The sequence below is a fragment of the Lates calcarifer genome, linkage group LG15 (genome assembly GCF_001640805.2).
Source record: "Lates calcarifer isolate ASB-BC8 linkage group LG15, TLL_Latcal_v3, whole genome shotgun sequence".
NCBI classification, from domain to species: Eukaryota; Metazoa; Chordata; class Actinopteri; family Centropomidae; genus Lates; species Lates calcarifer.
The window spans coordinates 20,490,526-20,517,760 of NC_066847.1; the positions used below are offsets into that span (position 1 = coordinate 20,490,526).

The window sequence follows — 27,235 nt, forward strand, 5'->3', positions numbered from 1 at the left end:
AACACATCTTATTATTCTGACTTTTTGATGGTTTTGTTAAGTTAAAAGGTTTGTTCTCTGAAACCCTGAACATCTTATTGACTTGGTAAACACTGAATGTGGAAAAAGAAATTGTTTAAGGTTCAACTGAGGGAGAAATACAACACACCGGACTGTATGGTTAAATGAAAACCCTGCTAGCAGACCTGATAGATACATTCATTCATTCATGAAACCCACCACACTTTGTCAAGTGTCAAATTACACACCAGTAGAAAAAAAAAGATCTATCCTAAGCCCTGCAAAAACCTGAATGATTTTTTTTATGAAGTCAATTTTTTTAACCATGTGAAGAATGGGACTTTGCCGGCACAAGAGGTGGTAAATTAATTTGTGATATTTCTCAAGATCTATATCCTGAGATGTTTGGTATACCATCTGTGAAACTGCACACAAAATAACACCCTCAGAGACCAAGCAATAATAAATAAATACTGAAGGCTGTTACCTGGGAGCAGCGGGTGGGTGTTTTTCTCAACCCTGCAGTGATGTTTTTATTTCATCCTTTGTAATAAACTCTAATACAGCACTGTAATTAAAAAACTAAAGATTTTGTTGAAGCCCCCCCCCCCCCCAAATCTATTTCTACAAAATGCTAATGTGAAGATTGTTTCCTTGTCCTTTTTCTTGTAATTGAGTTTATAACTAATAAGTAGATTTCACTTGGTGGGCCTACAGAGGGAGAAGACAAAGAGAACATGGCTAAAATGTCTGTGAAAATGCCAGGAAAGGAAAGGAGAGAACATCTTTCAGGTCCCAGCAGATTTTTTAAAGGCCTTGATGATCCTTCCCAGCTAAACTTGGGATTATTTCCGGAGTTGGCAGTTCATCATGCTCGCATGCGGGAGGCGCTGAGGGCAAGAGACTTGTCAGGAAGGCATTCTGCTGCCAATTAGTATCAATCGGGAGGGAAATAAGGGCTGCACTGTTGCAATTTTTACAGGGGGCTTTTTTCCCCCCTTGGAGCTCCGCTCCTCCCCACACATTAGAGCTGTTTTCACCCCTTTATCTGAGAGATCAAACCTGTGAGCCATAACGCTATCTGTGACACGGTGTGCCTGATCAGACTACTTTGTGAAATTTATATTAATTATCACTCATTTGCTGTGTTGGAAAGAGATCTGAATCATAGTAAACTTTGAAGTTGGACTAAACACTGATATCACGCAAGTTCCTTAACTGGTGTCACCTCTTTATATGCTTACAGTCATTGCATGTGATTGTAATATGCATATGACATAATCTGCTTAGAAATGACATGATAGACAGGCTTGTCTGAAGATTATTCTAGCAAAGGTCTTCATTAGGGCCAATAGTATAAGGCGGCAAAATATATATACACTGATTTATTTTTGTTTTGTTTTCAAACTGCACCAGATAAGAGAGAAATGCAATTACAGACAGATTTCTTTGCCAAACTGAGCACATTTAAAGATGCCCTGCAGAGTTTTTGACCACTGGTGGTGCTCTGGAGCAGTGTTTTTATGATGTTTGAGATGTTTGTATCATACAAGGAAATAATAATATATAAGGAATAATAATATAAGGAAACATAAGGAAACATAGTAAAGAGCCAACAGAGGCAAAGACTGCAAACTAGCAAACATGAATGAATTTATAATCTTTTAAAAAAGGCTTGGCAAATGTTTTTTTTAGGAAAGAAATACACTCAATGTATTTTGGGATGTGTAATGTAAACAAAAATCCCACAGGGCACCTTGAAGACCTCCTAGTACATACAGCACATGTTGTTTTATAACAAATACTATATATATTTATATATATTTTGTAAGAATACCACAGTTGCTTGAGCACTTTTGGCTGGCTAGAAAGATAGTGCATTCTACTTTCTGTAAACTTAAAACCACTAAAACATTTTTATGATCTTATGGTTGCATACAACAAACTGAATGATTATTAGTCCTCAACAACATATACTGTAGGGCCAGTCCTCTGAAGAAGGTACACATTAAACTTAAAGTTAGCCATATTCTAAAATAATTAATCCTGTCTTAAATATTAGCTCTAATTTTATTCACTATTCCTTGACTGCTGAATCTTGAGCTAAGTTAATGTTCACTTTCCATGTACATATGTACACCACCGCACTAATTTGAAATAGATGAGCAGGAATGTAATTTTCAGGAGAAAAGGTTACATCATTACTCAGAGAAAATGGAGTATATATTTTTAAATGTTAATAATGCAAGTCTGGGCCCCAGCAGTGCATTTTTTATACATGCAGAAACAATCTCAAATTTGATTTCACCAAAATTATGTAGCTGGTTGCACCTGTCAGTAAGTACTTTTCTGTTAAGGTACATGGGATGGATCTCCAGATGTCTCGAACCTTCTATTGTAAACCATCCTGACTGGGCCACTTTAAGTTAGACTGCTTTACAAGGCCACCTCAGTTTAGAACTAGGCCTAATCTCTTTTGAGTCAACAAAAATCCAGGCTGTGGTGGTTCAGATACTCATATACCCACTTGGATTCATCTCTTAATCTTTCTACAACCATCATTATAGAATCAGCTGTGTCAGTTATAGTCCAGGGGGTTAAAGTTTAATGAGAATTTTGATGCGCTGCTCCTCTAATTTTACTACCATACTAAAATGATGTGGACCGTGTGGGAGGGTGGTTCTGTGCTAATACAGGTTCAAGTACACTATCATATGTTGACACAGTCACACATTGTGCTGTTCACCCTATTGCTACCCACTGTTAAATACCGTGTTGAACCTTGTTACATTCACTCAAAACCCTTGAGTATTCAGCTCCGGGGACACCCGAGGTGCATCACACGCCAGAAAGCAAAGGAATAAATAGCTCCAACTATGGATGGATGCTTCACCCTCCTCTCTCCTGTGTATTCAGTGAAAGCATCCTCTCAGTTAGCAGGGAGGAGTGGGAGGGGAGGGGGATTGGGTTGTCTGTAAAGGGAGCGCTGTGTAGGAGTTGGAAGCATCCCTGTTTCTGGTAATGTGCTTCGCATTTTGTGCTGCTGTAATGCTGTTGTATGCCAGACGAGAGATGGTGAAGACTTTTGTCCATTTATGCTAAACAGCTATACTTAGGTTGACATAGTCCACATAGTTCACAGTAGTGTTTGTTTGGCAGGAAGGGAGCTTTAGCCCCTGTCAAATTATAGTGAGGTCTCTCTGAGAGGGCTGTTGGGACAAATTGTTGCCAAGATTTATTTTTATTTAAGTCTTAAAGGAATGATTGGGCATTTTGCTCAGAGCTAGACGAGAAGATCGATACAACTCTTACTCTGTATGGTAAATTTTGGTTGCTGGAGGCAGTAACTGGTTAGCTTAGCTTAGCATAAAGAATAAAAACAGGGGAAAGAGCCAGCCCACCTCTAAAGCTCACTAATTATCATTCTGATTCTTAATACAGCTGCATATGTACAGTGCAGATGTGAGACTGGTATCAATTCTCTCATCTAGCATTCAGCCAGAGAGTGAATGAACTTATTTCCCAAAATGTTGAGTTCTGCCTTTAAAGTGAATTCCCCTAATCTCTATTGAGCATTTAATAGATGGACTGTTTGATAAGGTCGTCAAAAGCAGCACTTTACCAATAACCAATGCACCAATAACACTGCAAGTAATGCAACTGAGCACCATTATATTATTCCATCCTTAATATCCGGCCTCTGACAAGATTAAATGAGAAGAACAGTGACTCACAATAGAAGCAATATATTTGCTGAAGATAAAGCAATTCATTTTTTTTTTTTAATCTCGCTAGATCTGCCTGACCTAATCCAGCAACAACTGATTTATCTGTTCATGTAGTAGCACACATGATCAAGTCTAACAGGTATGCACGGTAGTTTGAAGTATGTGTTTTTTCAGTCTAGGCCAGGTATTGAGGTGGAGGAGCAGGTCAGAAAGATGTTTTTTTTTTTTTTTTTCATGGTATAAGCTGACAGGTCAGTTGCCCTTAGTGGAGCACCACCTACTCTATTCTAAGCTTATGAAATATTCAGCTGACTGGGAGACAAAGGAAGTGCTCCAGTGACATCGACCAACACGAACTGCTCCCTGTGGCTCTACCTGTGAGCCACAGTGTGTGACTGTGCCTAGCAACCTTTGAGGTATTAACTGACCCTCAATGGCACTCCAAAACGGGTCAGTCCTGTAACAGAGTATGTGACTGATCATTCAGTCTTCTGAAAGTGAATATTAAGTTCCATGCAAGACTTATGGATGGCCTTGACTCGTGAAATGATGATTCTGGGCAAAGGTGATTTATCTTGTTAAACTGGAAGCACAAGATTTATTCCGCAAAGAGCTTTGGACAGGTTATCTAGTTTTATACTGTAGCGCATGCTGGATCAAAATAAAGACATTGTATCTATGAGAGTACAAATTGTTATGGAGATCGACTGAAATGGATATGTCATGCAGAGAGCCATCATGCGATCAGTCAGCAGCTGCAAGCAGTGTATAATTTGCAGATGTCTTGTTTCTATCAGTTCGATATCATGACTTCCTTTCTCTAATACCCACACTGACAAGAAAATATAACATCTTTCATTGTGTCACATTCTTAAGCGGAGGTGCCATCTGACAGCCTAAAAGCTGAATCCATTGGTAGTGTCACTCAAAACGCTACACATTTTTGGGAGACAAACATGGCTTCAGATTGCTCTTTGAGTTTGGAGCTTATGATGCATGCAGCCCAGACTGTTGATATTCTGAGACTGCGCTGCCGCAGCAAATTGCCCCTGCTGAAAAGAAGAAAAGTAGCGCACTTAAACTGTTTTGTGGCCCTAAAAAAAGACCATTGTGTTGCCTCAGCAGGCGTCAACAACACACAGCGAAAGAGAAAGAATTGGTTTGTCTTTTACTGTAAGTCAACAGTAATTGACTGTGGTTGAGTACTTAAGAGACATTTCCATCCACAGAACTCATCAGGGTTGGGGAATTAGTAGCAGTGGGTTGCCTTTGTGTTTGTATGTGTGTTGAATGAACAAGCTTGAAGATAAGCATAACATTAATGGCTGATGTTTTAAGCGCTCCAGTTTACCACTAGGTTTATCTTTGTATAGTACATTAACCCCAATTTCAGAGGCTCTAACTTTAGAAACAGGACTTACTCATTCATCTATATGTAAGTTTATAAATATATATTTATCTGCTAATGTCCTCGAGGTAAACCAAAATATCAGGCTGTCTCCCAACTCTGCTTATCAGCCTAATTAGAAATAGTATTTTTTAAAAGCCTCTCAAAAGTTGGTTTGAAGTCTTAAGTATTTCTCTTTAATATTAAAATGTGTGACTAAATAAGCAACAATTAATGTTAATGTTACCAAAGTGACATTTAAAAAGGCAGATAATCTGCTTTATCTGGACTGTGTGGGTGTGGTTTTATCAGATTTAATTGACAACAACTGAAATTTTGATTCAAATCTTAAATAGGTAATAAATCCACTTGGGTCCCTTCTACTCCAAGTTAGTGAGAAAAGCAAGGACAAAATAAAAGCAAAACAAATAAATACAAAACTATCTCGTGAAATAACCAAAACTGTACAAACTTTGGTGAAAAATAATAAGTACACCAAGAAACTGATTAAGAAAATAGTTTTCAGCACCTCCAAGGAAACAACTCTGTATATAATATTCTGATCTAACAATCATTAGTACTGTACATCACTGAATTTTAAAATAAACATGAAGAAATAAAGGAGGAACTAAAGCAAAAGGCATCAACTATGCAAACTTTTCAAAGTTAGCAAATGACAAAATGGACGTAGCCTGGATATTTCCCTAATTGTGCCTGTTAACTTTTTGTTGTTTCAGCACTCCCGTGAAAACTTGTGCAATTAAAAGATCCAAAAAATAGATAGCTCTGATAAGATGTCCTTGGCAGCAACAATGACCATCTTTGATCTTCGCACGCTGCTCTCTTGGTGGAACAACTGCAAGTAGCTTGTTAATTCTGCAGCCCTGTGTTTCTCCAGCATTCGGCTGTGTGATTCATCCCTCTGCTCAGTGGCTACAACCCTTAAACTCCTTTTTTTTTTCTTCCCACTGCGTCTTTCTTTTCCACTGGCCTACCAGCGAGCCCGGCCAGTTTGGCTGCCCGTGCCTGCCTATGTTTATCATTAGTTCATTAGGGCCCAAAATGGCTGCAGTTGCCCCCTACCAGCCATTTCTTGACACTGTTTTAGTCATTGTCTAAAGACTAGTGAGCATTTTCACTTCCTGCCCTCCCTACAGTGCAGTTCTGCTTATATCTGGTGTACCACTCATACTGTTCTTTTTTTGTCTTGCTTTTTGTCTTGCATACCTTTCACTGTTTTCACATTTTGACTCATTACATGCATAAATTATGGTTAAAAAAATCTCCATCTTGCTTATTACTTTGAATGTCGGGGCTGAATCGTTGCTCTTGTCAGCAAGGTGATCAAAGAGACGTTTGAAATGAAGAGGCTTACTGCATAGCATTCAAATCTCCCAGCGTCTAATTGTGCTGTTTAGAGAGAGCTTCAGAGAGGCTGGTGGTGGCATTCATTTTGTTGTTATTCATTCATGAGTAGGATGTATTCTGGCAAAATATTTATGCACTGGGTAACATCAACATCATTTGTGCTGTGCCTATTATGCAGAGATGATATTTGTAGTGCTCAATTTCCTCATCCACAGCAAAATACTGTACTGTATGTCGGCGATTTGACTCAAGTAAGTTGAAATTATTTCTGTTTAGCTCGTCTATGACATGGATGGAAACAAATTATTTCTTTGGTGTCAACATATCAGCATAATAAAAAATAAGCATGCTTCTTAAATGCTGCTCCCTATAAATATGACATTTCATTGTCAAAAAAGGAAGCAATGCCTGTTATGTTTTATTTTAATGTTTCTGTTCTCCCTAGCAAAGTCACAAATTAGTATTTCATAGTGATACTGCTGGATGAAAAAAAAAAAAAAAAAAAAAAAAAAAAAAATATATATATATATATATATATATATATATATATATATATATATATATTTCAATGACAAAAAAAGACAAAAAAAAGTTTCCAAAAATTTCTCATACCTGTCTGGATGTGAAAGGTTTTCTGTTGTTTGAACATAGCTTTACCATTGGTATTATCCTTCTGAGATACTACAACGTGCTGCTTTGTCTCAGAGCTTGAGTTTTCTGCAGTATAAATGCCAGATGCCTCTCACTCAGGTTCAGACAGAACCAATATCCCTGAGCGTTCAACAGGGGAGCTGGCATAAATAAAAATGCTGGAGTGGAAATATATTTCCAAAGGAACACACACACGCGGCGGGGAGAAAGAGGAGAGGGCACCCCCTCGAAGGGCTCTTGCTGGCTAGGCCGCCTGTCACCCAGTCATCAGCACGTCACAACAAAGTGGAAGCCGTTCCATATTCGACTCCAATTGCCTTGTGAGTCATTACATTCCGTTCAGCATAGGGCCTATTTCACTGCTGACACTGCTTGCTGTCACCGCTGAATCGCACTGACTTTCACAAAGTCTTTCTCTACTGAGAACCTTTACATATGTGTGTGCGTCTTTGTTTGTGTGCGTGTGAAAGACACCAAATGCATGTGTCAACTCTGTATCAAAATGCTCAAATACTCAAAAGGTGCCTATTATGACTCTTCATGAGTCACTCACTGGGGGCTGTAGAGCACTTGTGGACTTAATTGAACTATTTCCATAGATTTGCAGTGATATTTCTGGGCATGGGCAATTGGGTGACCTATTGAGCGGTGTGAGACTGCAGGAATACTAACCTGTGGGCCCTTTACATGTGGATGTGTGCAACAATTAATCCATTATGCATGAACTTCCTCCTGGGATAGCAAAAGGAAACTTGGCCAGAATACCAACGTTGCATTGCAGTGTTTCACCCACTGTACAGAGAACCATTCAGATAGAGTCTCATCACATCAAACAGACAACTAAATCGATCTAAAGTTAGTTCTACACTGTCGGATTCTGGAGCTGTAGTAGGCTGTAATGGGTCCAAAGCTGAAACAAATGTGGTCTGGCGATGCAAATGTAATGATATTGCTGTCATTATGATGGGAAGCCTGAGTTACTGCCTCAAAATTTGTTCTGTTTCATTTGCACTTTGCACAACACTTAAAGAGTTTCATTTCATAATGAGATATAGGCCATTTGACAAGGAGGCAAAAAATACTTACTCTCATAAAATGATTGATAGCCCCAAAATAAAACAAAATATTATACTTTTTATAGGTCAGTAGGTCACTGAAGTCCTTGTTTGACAAATGGGTAACACCAACAGGCCATTTATATTCTAGAGTAACTTGACAGTCCACTTAGGTCTATTTTTCTTTCCCCCACTATTTTGACCTGTATTTTTAAGTTACCATACCAGTCAATTTAAGAGTCCTAGCTTATCACAAATTATCAACAATAAAGAGCAGAGTGACCTGAAAGGTCTTCATTGTGTTACCTCATGACACTATTGCAACTTCAACAAAAATAATAATGATAATAAAAATGCAAACAAAGTCTGCTAATTGATTTTGATATTTAATGAATGGAAAGATGTGTATGCGTTCATTGATAGAAAAAATATTGAAATCTTTAAAGCACAGTGGAATGTTTTGCAGTGTGCTTAGCTGAAATGGTAAAGAAATGGTCCAATGTATGTAATTTATAGTGAAGTGGCTAAACTTAAAATATACACACTGACATCATACATACATGAAAATACACCATTTCGACCACAACATGGTCTGTCTTGTTGAGTGAATTTGAATGTGACTGTTACCAAGCACCTGCAAAGACTTTCTGGATGTGCATGTTGCTCCTGGTGATGGCCTACAAAATGCAGAACCACCACTGTGGCCAATTTAATGTTTTCAAAGAGAATTAAAATACAGCAAACTTGTGCAGTGTATGTGTGTTTGCAACAAACTTTATAGAGAATGCATAAAAAACACATATGCAAACAGAAATGAGTGATTCAAGAACAACTAAATCTATTCTGTACAGCACCATGTAGCTATCTTACAGGCTTTGTGTTAAAATCCCAACTTCCTTTTCAGTCCCAGGAAGGCGGGGCTTAGCCATTCAACCTATTGTGCCACACCTGAACTGATTAGAGGCCTGCTCAGTGTTTCCCTTTGTTTGCTGCAGCATATTGATCTGCATGTGTTACTGCCTGTAGATATATCAGCTGAAGTTGGCTGTATCATCGGATGCATTATTTGAGTAAGTTACTGATATTTAGAGGTATTGCCATTCCTTTGTTCAGCTTGATTAAGTTAGTGATATTTGTTGTTATTGCTGCTTGTTTGGTGTGCCAGTGCAGAGGCTCTTTGGTCAACCCAGCTAACTTTATACACTTTGAGTTCATAAAATTAAATGCAAGACTCAGGTAGATAATCTTAAAATTGCAGTAGCAAGACAATGTTTGCAATTTGTCAGCAATGATGAAATGCAATGGAGCACATTATTCAAATGTATGTCTCTTGAGAAGATATATAAGTATTTCATAAAACCTACTGTAAGTTTTTGCGCACTCACAATGGCACAGGGACATGCAAGACATAAATCCCATTCACCATGCTATTTTTATGAAGGTACTGTTGAACACCATGGGAAATGAGCTTTCACTATTACAAAGATGACTTTTCCCTTTTTGCTCTCACGGTACTAATGCCTGTAGGTGTATCATGTTACAGACGAGCCAAGGGGCATCATTAAAAAGTTGAGAATTATCTATGGATCGCAATGAAAATTGTCTCCAGTTCATTTAGTTCTTCACAGCACATCTGGACATGTTTAACCTATTCCACCAGGCACTGAGTGTAATCCGTGGGGCGTCTAAAAATGAACTTCAAAGAGGAGGGCTTAAAAAAAAAGGAGATATCCCTTAAAAAAAATCACACAGAACAGTATGAATCAGACACCCATTTAGTGCAGGGAGGAAAGCGTGGGGGTAGGATAGCATGAGGTTCATGTGAGTCACTGTATGTGGAGAGTGTTCTCTTGTAGACAGAGGTAACTGAGAGTTCCCTAAAAATATTACAACCCGCAATTAATCACTGCTGTACAAATAAAGTAACAGCCTTTGTATTTAACTAAATTTCAAGTGAGATCTTGGACTGTATCAGCACATTACAGAATGGGTAAATTAGTCTAGTGCTTGTCCTTGACCTCTCTACCTGAGCCAAAACACTTCTAATGGGCACAGAATCAAAGCAACAAAATAAATCCTTCCATTAGTCTCACTCTAATTGTCCAGTGCCTTATGCTGATGCTGTGGTGTCAGATGTAAGATTTCATTTACAATGATACTCAACTCAAACAATGATGCTTAGAGATTGACTCCTGAGACAAATGCAGACAACTTTCAATTTTGACAGTCACTTGTCACTGGCAGATTTTAGCAGCTATAGCTATTAGCTAACATGGCTTACTAAGTACATGCTAACACCATCTACTGCTGACATTTTAAAGATTTCCTGCTAAGTCGTTTTGTAAAAGCACCCTAAATGTGCAAAACTAATCCATTCTAAAATAAAAGTCCTGGAGGTCCCATCACATCATTTATTTGTTACTGACCTGAACTAATGTTCTTCAGATAGTGATCCCCAAAGTAAAGAAAGGTTCACCACTGTATGTTGAGACATGGTGAAGTGACATCACCTTGGCCTTGTGGCAATGCTTCATGTAGCAACAGGTTTACTTGGTGGAAAAAAAGGAATTGGAAAGATGTCCAATGCCACACATTCCATACAGGTGATGTAACATGAGGGTGACAAGGACTCTGCAGTGCTGTTGCTGAATGCTCAAGTACTTTCTGAGGGATAAGCACTCAAAATGATTCAATGCTATACACTGAATTGAATGCAAAAGTACAACGAACCCTGTTTTCATGTCTATTATTCTACTGTATTCCAGCATATGCAGATGTATGTGACAGCCTCAAAGCAGCATTAGATTCAATCAATCCAGTCTTTTTCTGCTTCAGTTAGTCTTTTTGTGCTTCATTTACTAGTGTATTTATATGTATGTGCATTCAATCTGCAGACAGGCAGGAGGGCGTACATCTCAACAGGGGTTGGGAAGGATGTTGGGGAAGGTGGCTTACGTAGGGGTGGATGAGGGTTGTAGTGCACAACTACAGAGAAGAATTATTGTTGGCTCTCACCGTGTCAGCTGTGACAGTTGAGAGGCCAAAACAGCTGCGGTCTACCCACCCTCGCCACCCTCTCCCTCCTCAACTCCCCCACCCCCCCACCCCCTAGGACATCAAAGGCAGTCTGTGGCACAGCCTCGGCTGAGCTGGCCGACTGGATGAAGCTGCTGCACTTAGGGCCATCTATGGTTTAATACTGTATGACCATCCCGCAGTGAAGCTGGAAAGCCACCAACTTTGTTCTTTCATTTTAGTCTCGTCATCTTCCATCTGGCTCTCTCGCTCTCTGACACACACCAGCATGCCCCTGGTCCCTTTGCCTCTGTTTCTCAGAGATCACGGTGCTAGAGATTGTGTAATAGCCACTTGCTGGCACTGCTGGCCGTGCCGGCTGAGGGACAGGGATGCAGACGAAACCTGCCGTGGCGAATGTTGCCCCGAAGCTTTCTCTGATCTGCGCTAAAGAGAACTTGTGAGTGAATGATTCTGTGACTCAACATACCCATCGAGTCCGCCATGCACCAGCTTTTCAGAAGGATTAGTCACCTGTGTAATCCTGTACCTGGATACAGGGCGTGTGTTTGCTGCAGCAGCAGCAGCACGGCAAATTTCTTTAGAGGCCAACTTTGAAGAAGTTGTACTTTGTGTGCTAAAGAAGTCAAAGTTCTGTCGCTATGTGGTTCACATTGTTCTAGGCTTCCAGCTTAAAGGAAGGGAGGTCACATCAGTACACTGTGAGAGACACAGTGTTTATCTGAGGGAGGCGCCAGGGCACTTGGCCAGTCAGGCACCTGCTGGGAAGATGAGAACGCACCTGGGGTTGGATTTTTGTGTGTGTGTGAGTATTTGTGTGTGGTATTGTGCAAGACCATGTGCACATTAGACACAGGATAGAGAAGCCTTTTGTGAGTAGTGCCTATTTTATTTTATTTTTTCAACACAGAAAAATATGTCTGTAGCTTTGTGCTTCCTAATGTTCTGATTCAGGATCTTTTATTTGTTCCATCTAGGGATTGATAATTTAAAACTAAAAGATTCCTACCTAGGACTTAAGAGTACTTTATGAAGATTTCTACACTTCATTTCAGCAAAGAGTAGGACTGATTTGTGTGATGTTGCTATTTTATGACTCTCAGCCAATTATGACATATTGTAGTTTTCTGACAGCGGCAGTTGTATTAAAGAGCAGTGAAAGTCAAAATACAGAAGCTAGAACAAGGCTTTATATGTAATGTAAAATTATATATATATATATACGAACATATCCTGCAACTGTTACAGCCCCGCCATCTGTAATTTTAAATAGATAAACAATCAACACACTATTTGCATGAAGCAGCTTGTGAAAATGAATGGATGCACATTATCTGAGACACTGTTAAGAGCCATCAAAGTTTGATTTGTTGCGACTGAAATTATTGCTTGTGACAGACCCACATCATCACTGCTGTGCATCTGTATTTGTGCATGTGCTCTCTTTTGCACCCCACACAAAGTCATTCATAAAATAATTTTGTCCTGGTAGAATGATATCTTTTAATAACCTCACTGTCATCAATGAACAGTCCTCCCACAGAATGTGCGTGTAAGTCTACTTGAATCTGAACACTTAAGGACACCTCTGTGGCTTTCCTAAATATTAGCAGAGACGTGAGTTCTTTCCTAAGCTACGAAAGGTGATAAAATGCTTTTACTCTTAGGCAAAAAGTGAGGCAGAATATGTGGCCACTTAAGACTGCTTTCCTACTCTGAGAAGCATAATAAACATAGGCCCTGGACCAAGTAGAGACATAGTTATCACCAATTGTGCTTGTTTATCTCATTTGATGAAGACAGGTTGTGTACAGAGAGCATTAGGACAGCAAGTAGAATGTCTAAATTTCTTATTCGATGTAGAATCCATGGAAAACATTGCTCAAAAGTGCACATCAGCAGAAAGCCTTTAACTCTCTGTCACTGGCCTTTTTTTTTTTCACTGAGAGAAACTGTGAGGCTTGGGGATGGGAGAATCTTGCTGTCAACTCCTCTGACACTGCTAGGGATGATCGATGGTGAGGTGTAAGCTTAGCAGCTGAGAAGACAGGGACTATAGCTAGACATGGGCTGGAGAAAGAAAGACACTTTCAAGGGACATCGCTCTGCTAAAACGAGATCTCTTTCTTTTCCTCTGCAAGCGTCAAAAATGTGTCAGAGTAATGGAGTTGCTCTACCCTTTCATTAATTAAATTTCAACACCTACATAATTAAGCTGCTACTTTAATGAAATCTCTCACGCTTGGAGCTGTGAAGAGAGAAGAGAGACAGCATCTATGCAGTGATAATGAGGTAGAAAATGTTAATCTATAGGCAAAATCTTAACAAGGTGTTAAAATACAAGATCTTCATTTTCACTTAGGAAGAACATGAAAGGTTCCCACACCTTCTGCACAGTAAATCCATTACGGAAGACATGTCTGGTTTCCCTCAGTCTGACTGATCTAACTAGTGTCAAAAATTTACCTCTCAGAGAAAATAAGTCAAAACCATGTGAACCTAAGTCATTTTAGCAGAGGGAATTCTTTATATGTGGCTTGTTCTGTAACTCTTAAAATGTAACCAGAGTGGGGGAAAATGTGTCCGCATTAGCATAGTTATAATCAAAACATTCTGTAAAGGACCTCAGTCTTTGCATTGGGACTTCCTTACCACCTCAGTTAAATTAGACGAATGCATGTCTAATAGTGGTTGGTGCAGTCGTGTTGCATTTGTTATCGCATGGCAAGAAACACAACCTGATTTTTCATCATTTCAGTGCTATCTGCCATGCCATCATACCTTAGTGACTTATCAACAGTAACCAGGGATAAAAAAGAAAAGACAAGATGCATTGTAGGTTGTCTCTACATTCTTATATGCCTGTGCATGCAGATCTTCAAAAAATCCCTGAGGTTTTCTTATTATCGCTGACTACAATATACCTGGGCTCTGTCATTACTTACAGTTTAATGTATAATACACTATGTCGGCTAGATTGGGGAGCGTAAGATAGAGAGCATGAAGCGCGGGCGGGGGGGCGCATATATAACCTTGCGTATTTTCCTCCTTTACCCATTTTCGGCTGAGCCCTGCATGCCTGCTTGCACCCTCACTGTCACAAACGTACCTAATCCTAGGAGGGGATTGTCAGGAGTCCTATGCATAATGAAGGTGGATATTTCTCCTCACATACTGTAAGTAGGCCAGGTGATGTCAGTTGTAGAACTGTGTTGCAGTTAGCGCACCTTACGTGGCAACACAAATAAAGCACTGTTTGATATTAAACATGAGCGGGGATGGAGGAATGTCAGAAGTAGTACATGCAGCACTGTGAGGGGATTATAGGGTTAGGCTGAGTGCCCATTCAGCACATTGCTGTGAGTTAAACTCAGGAGAGCTACAGTGCACAACAGTGCACTAATGATGATGTCTTTGAACAGTGGGTTTTGTGTGATTCAGTGAAAGAGACTAAGTCCACTGTTTCATGGCACTGATAGCTGTCCTCCCATGTACATCCTCACCCCTAATGAGGGGTGGAGTGATAGGGTGAAGAGGGCACGTGGCAGGGGTGTATATCTCCACCCCGGAAACCTGCACTTGTAACAGAAAGACATTTGGGAGTCAGGACGTAATGAAAGGGAGGTCAAACGGTGGAGACGGGGTTCCTCTGCAGTGTGGGCAAGAGAAATCTCAGGAGGGGTAACAATGAGATATAAGTCTGCTCAGAAAATGAGAGACAACCTATGACCTGAGCTGCGAGTTAGGTTTCCATTTCAGCAGCGAAGAGGGCAGATCTGAAACAGCACAGAGGACAATGGGAAGACCACAAGTGGAAAAAAGCTCAAAGTTTGTCCAAAAAGCATGGAGCTACCACTGACAGCATTATATTTTGGTCCATGGACATACTCTTAATAATATTGCATGCACAGGCATTTTGAAACACGGGGGCTTTGAGCGAACAGTCAGTTTTGCATGAGGAGGAAAAGCAGCTTCTCAGAAACTACCTTCAATCTCATGTTAGTTATAATCCTACAACAGTAACTTATGGTTTTAGTTAATAGTTTTTGTCATTTTTGATTTATTGTGGTCAGGGAAATTCTATACATATAACAGCTCTAAGTCCTGGAATTCTATTTAAACCAATTATGAGTGTGCAATGTGGTAGTTCAGTGTATATTAGTGTATATTATCTCAGTGGGGTACGGTGGGAAATGGCCACAAAACAACAGCAATTCAACACATTTACAGAACTTTCCCTCTGTTCAGTCTCCTCCTCAGTTCGTATCATCTTCAGCTTAGAACACAAAGAAAGACAGCATGTACTTTGTGAAATGACATGTCCTTCCCAGTCAAGCGTCATCTGAAGCTGCAGCAGTTACTGATGACGGCTGCACAGCTGGATCACATGTCAGCCGTCTTGTAACTGCTCTGTAGGGCCATGTTGCCTTGGAGTTTATGTTTGCACAGATAATGTGATGTAGCTGTTGGGGTTATTTAGGATGTCCTTCCACAGAAGTGAGAAAATTATTACCCTTTGCATATTTTCCCCTGAGACGAATTGTTGCGAGAAATCTGTTTTGACAGCATAGACAGTTAAACCATGATGTTTTACACCCAGTACCAGGCACACAATTACTTTTCCAGTGGGAATGTTTTCTTTCTCTGTTCTTGATCAGTGAAATGTTTGTGGGATGTGGATAGTTGCTGAACTGTGAGAGAAAGCTTGATGACCAGAATGGCAGTGGTGATACTGGAAATAATGTTTTTAAAACATACAATTAAAGCAAAAATGAAGATAATACCCTTTTCTGCATGAACATTTATGGGCCTATGTGAGAATTTTATATTATAGCCAAAAAGAGTTAGTGGAGAGTAAATCCATTTATCCTCCAGCAATTTGTAGCAACAGCAAAGCATTTCCCTTGCAGTAATTTGCATATGCATCCATTTATTTATTTATTATTTCTCTTATTTAAATTAATTATTTAGTCATTTAGAGTATGACGAGGAGTGTTCATAATCTGCAGAAATCATTTAGCTACCGTTTTGGAGAAAAAAACAGAAAAAGGAAAAAAAAAACGCTTTGAACGCAGCGGGTGTTTCACTCCAGTGTACAGTGATTGATTGCTTCAGTGTTACTGAATATAAATGACACAGATAGGCAAAATAAAAATGATTTCATTGAAGGAAAAAGACAAACTGGTAAACCTCTATTATGATAATGACCCTAAGGAGAAAAAATATTCACTGGATTTTGCTGTTCTTCCTGAAAATGAGCCAAGAGTATGTTAAAAGGAAAAGAACATTAAGAGAGCAAGGCCAGAAAAGTCTGGATGTTTTGTACTGCATGTCTCTTTAATAATTCAGGCCTAAATCTTGCAAACATCCGTCCATTTTACTACTTATGATGAATGAAAACATAAATATACTATTATTACAATCCAGTAGGTGTTGACATTTGTCCTGTCCATGTCAGCAGATTGACAGCTTTTTACTGTTGTGATGATGGTTTTAAAGCAAGATCATTCTCATTAAATCAGCTGCCTTTCAAATTTCCATTAAATCAGTGTGTGTGTGTGTGTGTGTGTGCGGGTGTGTGCGCACCTGCATACCAGATGAAGGCCATTTGTACAGGAGGATCTTGCACTGTATATCCTCACTTAAGTTTCCTCTGGGAAGCTTTCTTGCCCCACAGTCCTCGTTAGAGAGCTGGAATGCCCTTTACAGTGACGGACCTGATCAATTTCAAGGTCATGTAAGGATGCATACCAAAGTGAAATCGCGAGCCTTAAACCGGACCATCTCCACTACCAATCCATCACGGAGTGTAACTGTTTGTAGTAACACTCACAGCTAAATGAGGCACCCTTCATTAAGGTGTAGGGTATAAATACAGCAATAAGCATCGGGACAAACTTCGCTTTCTCTGACTATTGTAACTTTTTGTAACCATGGTTTTGTTTCAGCATCTTATATGCAGCGCTAATAATAGTCTACATAAGTAACAGTGTGGGCAGTGAGGTGGCAGGCTCATTACATTCACTCTACAGTAGGTCTAAGCCTATGGAGAAGAATAAGTTACTTTGGTGGATCACGTCTATCTAAAGAAGGTTATCTTTGGTCCTACATATAATGCAACCTTTAACTTGTTAATGTCTCTATAATTAAATGTCTTTCTTGGTTAGAGCAGTAAACAAGTAAATGTTTGTTTGGATAGTTGCATGGAACATGCATTTGTACGAAGCATTCAAGCGTCACTGTTGGAAGGTTTTATCACCCACTTCCACTCCCTGCAAATTGGTTTGGGGTGGTACGTAATGTGGCCTCCTAGTGAATACACAGACAGAATGGAAGTGGTTAGGGAGAGTTTCAGCACCTTGGACAGCAGACTGTATAAGCGAGGCAGCAACATGAGTTTGGACAGGAGTTACACCAGGTCTACTGTTGTGTTCCCTAAGGAGCCACACAAAATAAATCAACAATAGTTGTGCCGATCACTCACGAATGTAAAAATAGCCAGTCATATTAACTCCATTGTTATTGCTCTGAGAGGCCATATCAAGTTGCCCTGAATGACTGATTGCTATGCTAACATGCTAGCACAAACAGCTTTTGTCAAAAGCTATTCACAGACTTGAAAGCATGATTGGCTATTTAAAACATACATCCAGGCCCTATTGTGCAGGGGCAAAGAGAGTGGAGATGGGGGAAGGGGAGGCATCACACTGAGACGCCACGGGAAAAAAACTGATGAAAAAGAGAATGTGAGAAAATCAGAGGTAAATGAGTGAAAGAAAAAAAAACAGGATACAGTGAGGGGGACAAGAAAAATAATGACACTGAGAGGTGGAGGAGGATGGAGTAGAAGTGAATGTCAATTAGTATGCAGCGGTTAAGGGGGCCCTTTGAGCCTTCTCTCGAGGACTCCCTTCCCTCCAGGTGCCCTATGCCACGACAAAGTAGGGAGCTGTTAATTGTGCCAGAAATTAAGAATCAGGGATGCTGATATGCATATATGTATACATACAGTATAAACCTATGTGCACAGTCCAATTAACTATGCATGACTTTGACCATTAATATTCCAAAGAGGTAAAATTATTTTAACAAGTACCACTGTCTATTAATACAGAAGTTTTGTTGAGATAAGTAATGGTCTCTTTTTAAAGGAATGATTTGACATTTTGGAAAACAGGCTTGTCATCTGTGTGTTGGAGAGATAGATTACATGATCAATACTACTCTCATATGAATCGTTTGCTACAACTTTGAAACTCATAGTGAAGACCAAATTTAAAAAAATTTAAAAAGTTACACAATTATGAATCGCATTGCACAACTTCAGGCAGAGACATTAAGTCATTAGTGTCACCGATATGCACTAGCCATTTGCTGATATCCCTGACCACTAACTACACACCCATTCACAAAACAATGATCTTTATAAAGACAGCTCCATAAATCTAATTGCTATTGCTGCCACTATCTGCTATTCCTGCTGCTGTCTGCTATTTGCTGCCCAGTGGCCACAGCTGCGATACAAGCTGAAAGTGCACCAATGTGTTATTTGGACAATTAAGCTGTCTTTGGAGTACAAAATCTATCCCTGCTTAAAATTCTGAGTAGCAATGACATGGAGGTGTAAAACATCCAAGTGCATCAGAAGTAGGATAATTCAGACAGACAGAATTAGGATTTATTTAATGTAAAGATAGAGAAATGCATGGGGGAAAATGTGGTGGTAACCACGATAACAAGTGTGCAACTCGCACTCCTCTAGACTTACTTTTGATCAATAGTTGGAAACTAATTCAGTGGAGTAGTAAACTGCTGAGTCTGTGTGGTTTGGCTTTAATAACAAGCAAACACAGAAATGGCTGTGGGAAATTAGGGAATTGCTGAACATTAACTGTTTATTTCTCTTTTTATTGTGGCCACAAATGGAGTAGCTTTCTGATTGAGGCAAGGAGGCTGATTTGAATGCAAGCATTACATCAAATTATTATTCTATGGAAAACTAAAAGAATTTTTTCTACTTGCCTTGGGTTTGTAGAGCTAAACATCTTGGCCGTCATTGCTTGAGACTAATAAAGCCCAAAACCGAGCCATGATTGCCGCATACTCCATGAAAGCAAAATGTGCTGTACAGTCATACTGTGTTGCATCCCAAAAACACCCCGGGGGCCTTTCTAAGTGGCTGATCTTTTCATGTGATTGTCACCTGTGTTGATAATATTAAGTGGCTTTGTTTTTGGTTGACTGCAGAGAGAGCACCAGGGGCACACACCTCCTCCAAGACGCCTTGTGATTTGCTGAGGTGCCATAACAACCTGGGACAGGAAGGAAAGAACTGCGGCGCTTGTGAATGTGAGTGTGTTTTCAGGGATTTGACTGTGGCACGCTGGGAGGTGAGGGAAGGTTATACTTTTGCTGGATAATTAGCATTTGGGTTTGAGATTTAATTAGGGCCTGAAAGTGTGAGCTCTTCAGGTGACAGTGCTGGCAAAGTTTTTGCTGATGAGTGAGAATGATTGACAAGCAGGGGGGAAAAAAATCATTTTTGGGGGGGGGCAAGAGGCTTCTCTTTCTGGAATCCTTTTTTCCATTCTATTATCAATTTACAGATTGTGAACCCAGTGCATACCAAATGTGATTTTCCTTGTTTTGTGACTATATGTACACTTGGTTCCAGTGGATTTACACACAGTGCACACATTAGTCATTATTTCAAATAACTTAACCCTAATAGTTGAAAGGAGTGATGTCATCATTTGACATATGCCTCTAGGCTTCCACTAGCACTGTCCCTAAGTGACCAGACAGCAATTTGTAATTTCTATGGAAGGGTAACAATTTTTAATTTATATTTTGAATATTTTATAAGCACTAATTGTTACATTCTGGAAACGAATTAAGTGATTTAAGGGTACAAATGATTAATTTAGGGGTACAAATTACTAATTCATGCACACAAACGATCAAAAACTGTATGCCTGTTAAATGCAGAGCTTCACAGTAAGATGGCTTTAGTGAGGCAAAAACCACACCAAATCACAATCCTTGATTAAAATACTATGACTACAAGGGAAATGGACAATAGAGATGCAATAAAAAACCTGATGATATCAATGCTCAGGGCAAAAGAAGCTCATAAAGAGAGCAGTGACTTAAAATGTGGGCCACTGTGTTTTTTTCTGAAGTAATGAGAGCTGTAATATAGCTGATGAAATTGGGACCCCATGGGCTGGATTTCAGAAAGAGAAGGCATAAAAGCCTTTGATTACAATGCCACTGGCTTTTCTTATAATGCAATAACCTCAAATGCTACTGAAATCAGGTAGATTTTATATTCAAGGCATCACTGCTGCAATAAGGGTCACACAAACTCAAATGCTACCATTAGGATGCCGTTCAAAATTAAAAATCACTGTGGGATTTGCCTTGTTTGAACGCCAAGTCTGCGTGCATCCATCCTATTTTCTCACCATAAAAACCTATTGAGAAAAGCCAGTCATAGGCTACAGTGGTGAGAGAAGGCAGAGAGGATTGTCTTCTATCCCACACACAGCGGCCTAGCCGCTACACTGAATTAGACGTGGAATGAGATGTTTTGTTGGTGTTATTATGCTCACATTACGCGGATTGCTAGATCTTCCCCACTGGGCCCAGTGGGCTTAGTGCCTGAGAGGGGGGAGGAGGAAAGAAAACCTGCCAAAAAACAGCTGCCTGGCAAAATGACAGATTATCTGGGTTTATTTAGACAGGGGAAGGAGGGGAAGAAGTAGGATTGGATATGGAGATGGAAGAAAATTGGAGTAATCAGGTCCTAATGTGCTCTGGCTTGCAAACATCTCTGGCCCTATTACATTGAAGGAAATAAAAAAAAAACAAAATGTCAAGCTTCTCACTACTTCTCCCTAAAACATTAAGATGATTAAGCCTCTCCAGTGGTGGGAAAAAAAACAATGGCACTTGAAATAATCGGTGGCAGTTGAGCCATGGTCTTGGAATATTAATTGCAGCTTGAGCGGCCAGGGCTTCAGTTTTGTAGGCACACAGCTGTGAAGCTTTTTATTATTTTTTTTCCTCATTTCCTTGCTTGGTTGTTTGTTGTCTTTGCCTGATTAATTCTGGTCTTCTTACTACTGCATTTTTTTGCTTGAAAAAGACATTTTATTCATAGCTATAATATGTATATATGCGCATATTCCCTAGAGAGGATATTCATATGATCTAACTAGCTAGTGTTTTCTATGTTAATTAGCCAATCAAAAGTTCTGATAGGCTAACTCACTAAGGTGGTTCAGGTTAGGTTGACACGCGTGCAGCAGTGTGTTTTGAACATGGCTGCATGTTGGGGAGAGAACACTGACTGGCAGGGGAGGTGGTGTCTAACATAATGAACTTGATTTAATACAGCATCTCTCATGTCACTCAATATTTAATCAACGCAGGGCTTCAAATAATGACTTTGTCATGCAGCACAGAAAGAGCAACTGGGATTTGTGCTCAGCCGGGACAATCACATTTAGTATTATTTCTTCCACCAAGTGACTTTGCAGGAAACGGTATCCTGTCTAGGTGAGACTGGTTGTGAGTCCAGATTACTCCTGAGCAGTCACGTCTAAAGCAAAAGGCTGTGCATTCATGACAGGGTGCTCCATAGAAAGAGGCCAGACAATATTTTTTTCATGATTAGGCCGTCGTGGCGGTTGTGAATGATAATCGACATCCAAGGTGAAAGAGGTTTTTTTTTGAGAAATGGAGACTAGAGCCTGTCACTTCTCACTGAAAACACCTCACTTGTGACATACATACAAAATCCTACCCTCTTCTCTTGTTATAGTTTCAGCGCTTGAGAACACTTATGTCTGTTCCTGATAGTTATAAAAGGCCTGTAGAAGCAAAGTATGTCTGTGCAGTTCAATGCTAACAGCTGACAAATGCGAGGGGAGGGAAGTAGGGAGGCTGTGGCTGGCATTGAGTCTGTTAGTTAATTGGAAGCTGTGCAGGCGTGCTCATAACTTACCTGAGATTTCCATCGACAGAGGGATCCTTCAGCGGTGGGGGACCGGTGGGGCGGGGCGGGCGTCCGGATGCCCCGATCGATGACTGCCATCTTTTACACTGCAGGAGGGCAGGGCCCACAGTGACCAAGACCGTGAGAGCGAAATTACAGCTATTTGCACGCAAGAGAGCAATGGCAGGAGGAGGTTGGAGGGAGGCGTGTTGAGAGAGACGGAGGCCGGGGAGAGAGGCCCCTCCTGGAAAAATCAATGCTAATGACTGGTGAGTGCTGCCACACACACACGCTGATGCACACCCGAGTGGCCATGCTGATATACACAAATGCAAAGGACACATTATGTAATTACACACATACCCCACACTTAGGGTTAGAGATTCTAGCACACACCTAGATCCGTTTGTCTTTCTCATACAAAGCACAGGCACATAGAGCCAGTCTGGGAGGGTTGTTGCAGCAGCAGTGTCAGTGACTGACATCCAATTAAAACACGGTTAAGGAAGCTGTAGTGATTACTGTCTCTGGAGCTCATCGATTGCTGATGGGCACAGCTGTCTCATTACTGCTACTATTAACTACCTGGGCCTATTTTTATTTATCTATTTCTTTATTTATCACTTCCTCCTACACTCACCATAGCTAATGTTGTGGCATTGACCTTTCCAGCACCCCTCCTCCCACCCTTGACTTATCTCTCCAACTCCGCTCTCACTCGAAGGTGGCAGCATGAGGACAAAAAGTAAAGTAGAACTCAAATAGTTGACACTGAGGTTGCTTGGCACAGTGAGTCTGCGTGTTGATGAATTCGGAGGACACGGATTAGATGGCCGACGTACGCATGTGTTGCTCTTTCGGCAAACTCCCTCTGAGTGAGGAGAAACAGAGCGGAGTAACGCCAGAGAAATACAAGAGACGAGAGGAAAGAACCTATTTAGCACTTCGTCCCATATGGACAAAAATACAGATGGAGAGAATAGAAAATCCAACTTCCTTCAAGCATTCATAAATTTAATGAGTAGCTCTCCAGAAATGAACTTGCAGAGAGATTGCCAGCAGGTGGTATACAAAATCTGCAGAGCTACAAAGAAAGTCTTTAATCTTTAGGAGTCTCTAAAACTCTACCATAACATCATCATTAATGTTGAAGTTCAGGTACGTGCAGTCCAACTGTAAAATTAACTAGGCTTTGTGTAGTGAATATTATAATCCTGTTTTGAAGGAGTCCATGAGTGTTAGTCTCTCTCTCTTTCCCCTGTTTCTCCCTACTTCTCTTTTCGCAACCACTAGCCCAGTTTCTCTACTTTGTCAAGTGATTTGGGAGGAATCAGCTGTTTCTAGCACTGCTCCGCTTCTCTTTCTACCTCAGCATAAGAAGCTCTCCAGACACGAGCCCTTTGAACTGTGCTGTCCATACAGTATTCACATGCACAAGCACCTGTACACCATTACGCGATATGGAGAGCAGGAGCCATAAATGTATTTTCAGAGTAGGAACGGCTAAGATGATAGCAATACTTAGAGCACAAGACTGTTTTCTTGCAGGTGCTAACAGGCAGATGCTCAAATGCAGGTGCAATGCCATTTTCATCAGGAACAAGCCAAGCAGCCATAGCTATACTAGTTTAGCATTCATTTAAGCATGTTAATGTACCCAAATATAGCTGGATGAAACACTTTCACCATTTTCGTAAATTGGTGCACAGTTGTAGCCTAAATGTGCATTTCTTACTGACTTAGAACTCTGTATGCATCATTACATTGGACAGGAATTTTATAGAAGATATAAATTCAGCTCAAAATGAGACATCATTGGCCCCTTTTGAGCATATTTCAGATGCTGTACTGTTGTGCTGCTACTAAACATTTCTATTTTCTCAACTACTGGATGAATAATTTAGTCTTTAAAATGTCAGAAATGTTTTGACCACCTAACAGTCCAGAACCCAAATATATTCAGTTTACTATCACATCAGACAGCCAGGAAACAGCAAATCATCACAAGTGAGAAGCTGGACCCAGGGACTGCTTTGCAATTTTGCAAGAAAAAAGGGCTTTAATGATTAATCATTCATCAAAATAGTTGCCAATTAATTCTGCCAGTGCGCTAATTGATTAACCTATTGTTTCAGCTCTGCTCTACTGTGCATATGCGTGCCATGTGACAAGATCACTTTCACCTCAGGAGAGGCCAGCCTGGTCTCCTCTGTCTGCCCATTAGGAAACTGTCTGCTGCTTTTAAAGGCGATGACAGGAGCTGAAGTGATTGGCCATTATTAAAGCCTGCTGAAACACCACCTGCTGAGAGTGTATGCCTCAATATATTCATTAGCTCCAAAACATGCAGTGAATACTACACATGTACCCTGCTGTATCTTTACATGAAAGCATGGGGCTTGCATGAGCCTCTGAAGTCAGTTTTAATGCCTTTATTTCCACATCTTCAATTCCAAATTAATTTAATTTCAGTGAGCATGTGCAAACATATTTGCAAGCACACGAATGAGCACAAAATGCCTCTTCCAACATACTATTCCTCTCTCCTGGCACAGCTCTGTAAGACAAACATAAGCTCACAGCTGAGGTGACGAACACAAAGCCTGCTGGATGCAACACTGGAGAGCTGAAGGCTTTGTGGCACAGCGATTTTTCTTCACCTTGTTCCCTTCTTCACCAATATTGATAAAACTTATGAACTAGAATGTGAATAATACTATACAAGACACACAAATATGAAAATATTCAATATTTGATCAGTTTGTCGTGAAAAGAAACGTGTGTGTGTGTGCATGCATTTGTCGCACATGTCTGGGGCACCTTGTCAACCTGCTGCTGATCAAAGGGCAGAGTGAAAAGACCCTACCTGTCAGTCACAGGGCTAGACTAACAACATTAAAGGCGTTTTTCAAGTGCTATCACAGATCCAAAAGCTAAGGTTATTATTATGACATTATCAGTTTCAAGGGTTTTAAATTATGGCTACAGTTCATGACAAATCCCATTCTCCAAAGTTTACACATCAATTAAAGGTTTAGAGACAACTTGCGTCTATTTCATTTCTACAGAGACTTTTGTATTAATTTCTTGTTTTAGGGTCAAAAAACATAACTGGTCTATGAAATATTAAGTTCTATTGCAATTCAAGTGAAAAATAAAGAGAAAAAAATTTAAGATACAAGAGCACAACAGCACCAATAATGTGGTCGTATACTCTTCTTGGAGCCGTCTGAATAATTCATACCCACAGAAATATATTCCGTCCTCTTTCTTGTCTTTTCTTTGTTCCCTCTTCCTTTCCCCTCATGCATCTTCCATCTTTCTTTTGTTCTTAATTTCCCTCTCTTCACGTCTAGTATCTGCACGGGCCCAGGTACTAGGTGGGTGACTCGGACACAACTGCTATTAGTCAGGCACAAGCACATGATTATGATGCAGCAGGAAGCACACAATTACACAACCCCTCATTTTGGTATTAGCGTCCATCACACTCAAAACTCTGACTTCTTGGCATAACTGAATGAATATTTCATCAATTCATTGGCAGCGAGAGAAATGAGAGAATGAAAGCGTTTTAGCCCTTGTTATAAGCTTGTTGCAGAGAATGGACAGAGAGAATACAAAGAATGCATGTGTAATTAGAGGGAGGGATTGCCAAAACGGCTTTGTGAGGGGAGAATGCAGCAGTACTCTGAGGCATTAACACAGACATTGCCATTGGCAGGCTAATATCGATCAGTAAGCCGGCCCTGTGTAACTGAACCGGCTGTGGAATCTAGTGACATGCTTTTTCTCTGTCGGAAGGTGTGACTATAGACTATTTGTCTTGGGTCGGCAAAACCCACAGCTGCGGGGTTACAGGTTCTGAGCGGTCACTCAACAGCTCATTCTGTTCGGAAAGTTTGTCAAAGTAATGGTCTGTCCAGAACACAAAAGTCGACCTCGCTACTGTGAACAATCACTATGTGAGTATGGTGATTGCTCAGTTAGCTAAATTGTCAGAAAGGTTCACTGACAAAATACTGTAAGATCCAGCCCTTCAGTCTGTCAAAAAATAGTTCAAACGGAGTTCAAACTGAACACCTTGATTATTCACTTTTTCCTCAGCCTTGGCTTGCTCTTTTTATGAACACCTCATTTCTAATTATAAGCCTAATTATCTTTAAATGTCTAGTAAATTAATAGACAGCCACAAAACTTCAAATTGAGCTTGGCAAGTATAAACAAAGGAAACTCATTAGAAATTTTGCCAATACTGTGCAGTATGCACAGTAAATCACATCAGTTTCTTGCGATGAGCAGAACTGGCCTCAATTCTGACAGTTATTCACTAATGATGCACTCTAGTGACCGTTAGATTACAAATACATGTGTCAAAAATGCAGCAAATTGCATTCACTCATTAGAATTCAGCTCTATATGCAGCTAACTTTTTTTTTTTTTTTTTTTTTTTAATCCCAGCTCCTGGCTTTGTTGTTGCTGTTAGCCAACAGCAGCTGTGAAAAACTTTCCAGCCTCAGCAGCTTAGCTCTTTCTCCTTCCAGCTGTTTTTTTTGTTTGTTTGTTTTTTTGTTTTTTTTTTCCCATCCCAGCAATCCTCTGGACCACATCTTGTGTTTTACAAGCTTATTTAAAAAATTAACAACTGATTACATGTTCATATGTGATGGCGTGTATGAGGCCATGACCACATTAGCATTTTCCAAATTATCCTTTAAAAATAACAGTTGTTTTGTTGGTATACTTGCAGTCCATAATGCAGATATCGAACTGAAGTCCAGTGATATTAGTTAAGGTGCAAGAACATCAAATCAAGATGTTACATATTGTATGTAGCATACAGCCACTCAGCTCTCCTCACAGGAAAGATATTTAAGCTTGGTAATTGCTCATGTAGATAAAGTAACTGTCCTTTCCTATGGGGAACATTTATTCAGAAATAAACCCGATACTAAGCCTTGTTCAAGAGACTCACTCCCTCCTGCAAAAACATTAACAACTGAATTGT

The 27,235-nt window shown here is 40.1% G+C and overlaps 1 protein-coding gene and 1 long non-coding RNA gene across 10 annotated transcripts in view; one reads left to right on the forward strand and one right to left on the reverse strand.

Moving 5' to 3' along the window:
* LOC108892381 (protein tyrosine phosphatase receptor type D) overlaps window positions 1–27,235 on the reverse strand; it is a 344,319-nt gene that overhangs the window by 300,381 nt on the left and 16,703 nt on the right. The gene's annotated exons all lie outside the window — the stretch shown is intronic.
* LOC108892585 (uncharacterized) overlaps window positions 9,162–27,235 on the forward strand; it is a 126,175-nt gene continuing 108,101 nt past the window's right edge. Inside the window, exons 1-3 of the long non-coding RNA XR_001962488.2 lie at window positions 9,162–9,259; window positions 19,473–19,574; window positions 22,256–22,496. This is a non-coding gene — a long non-coding RNA (uncharacterized LOC108892585). The remainder of the gene's footprint in view (window positions 9,260–19,472; window positions 19,575–22,255; window positions 22,497–27,235) is intronic.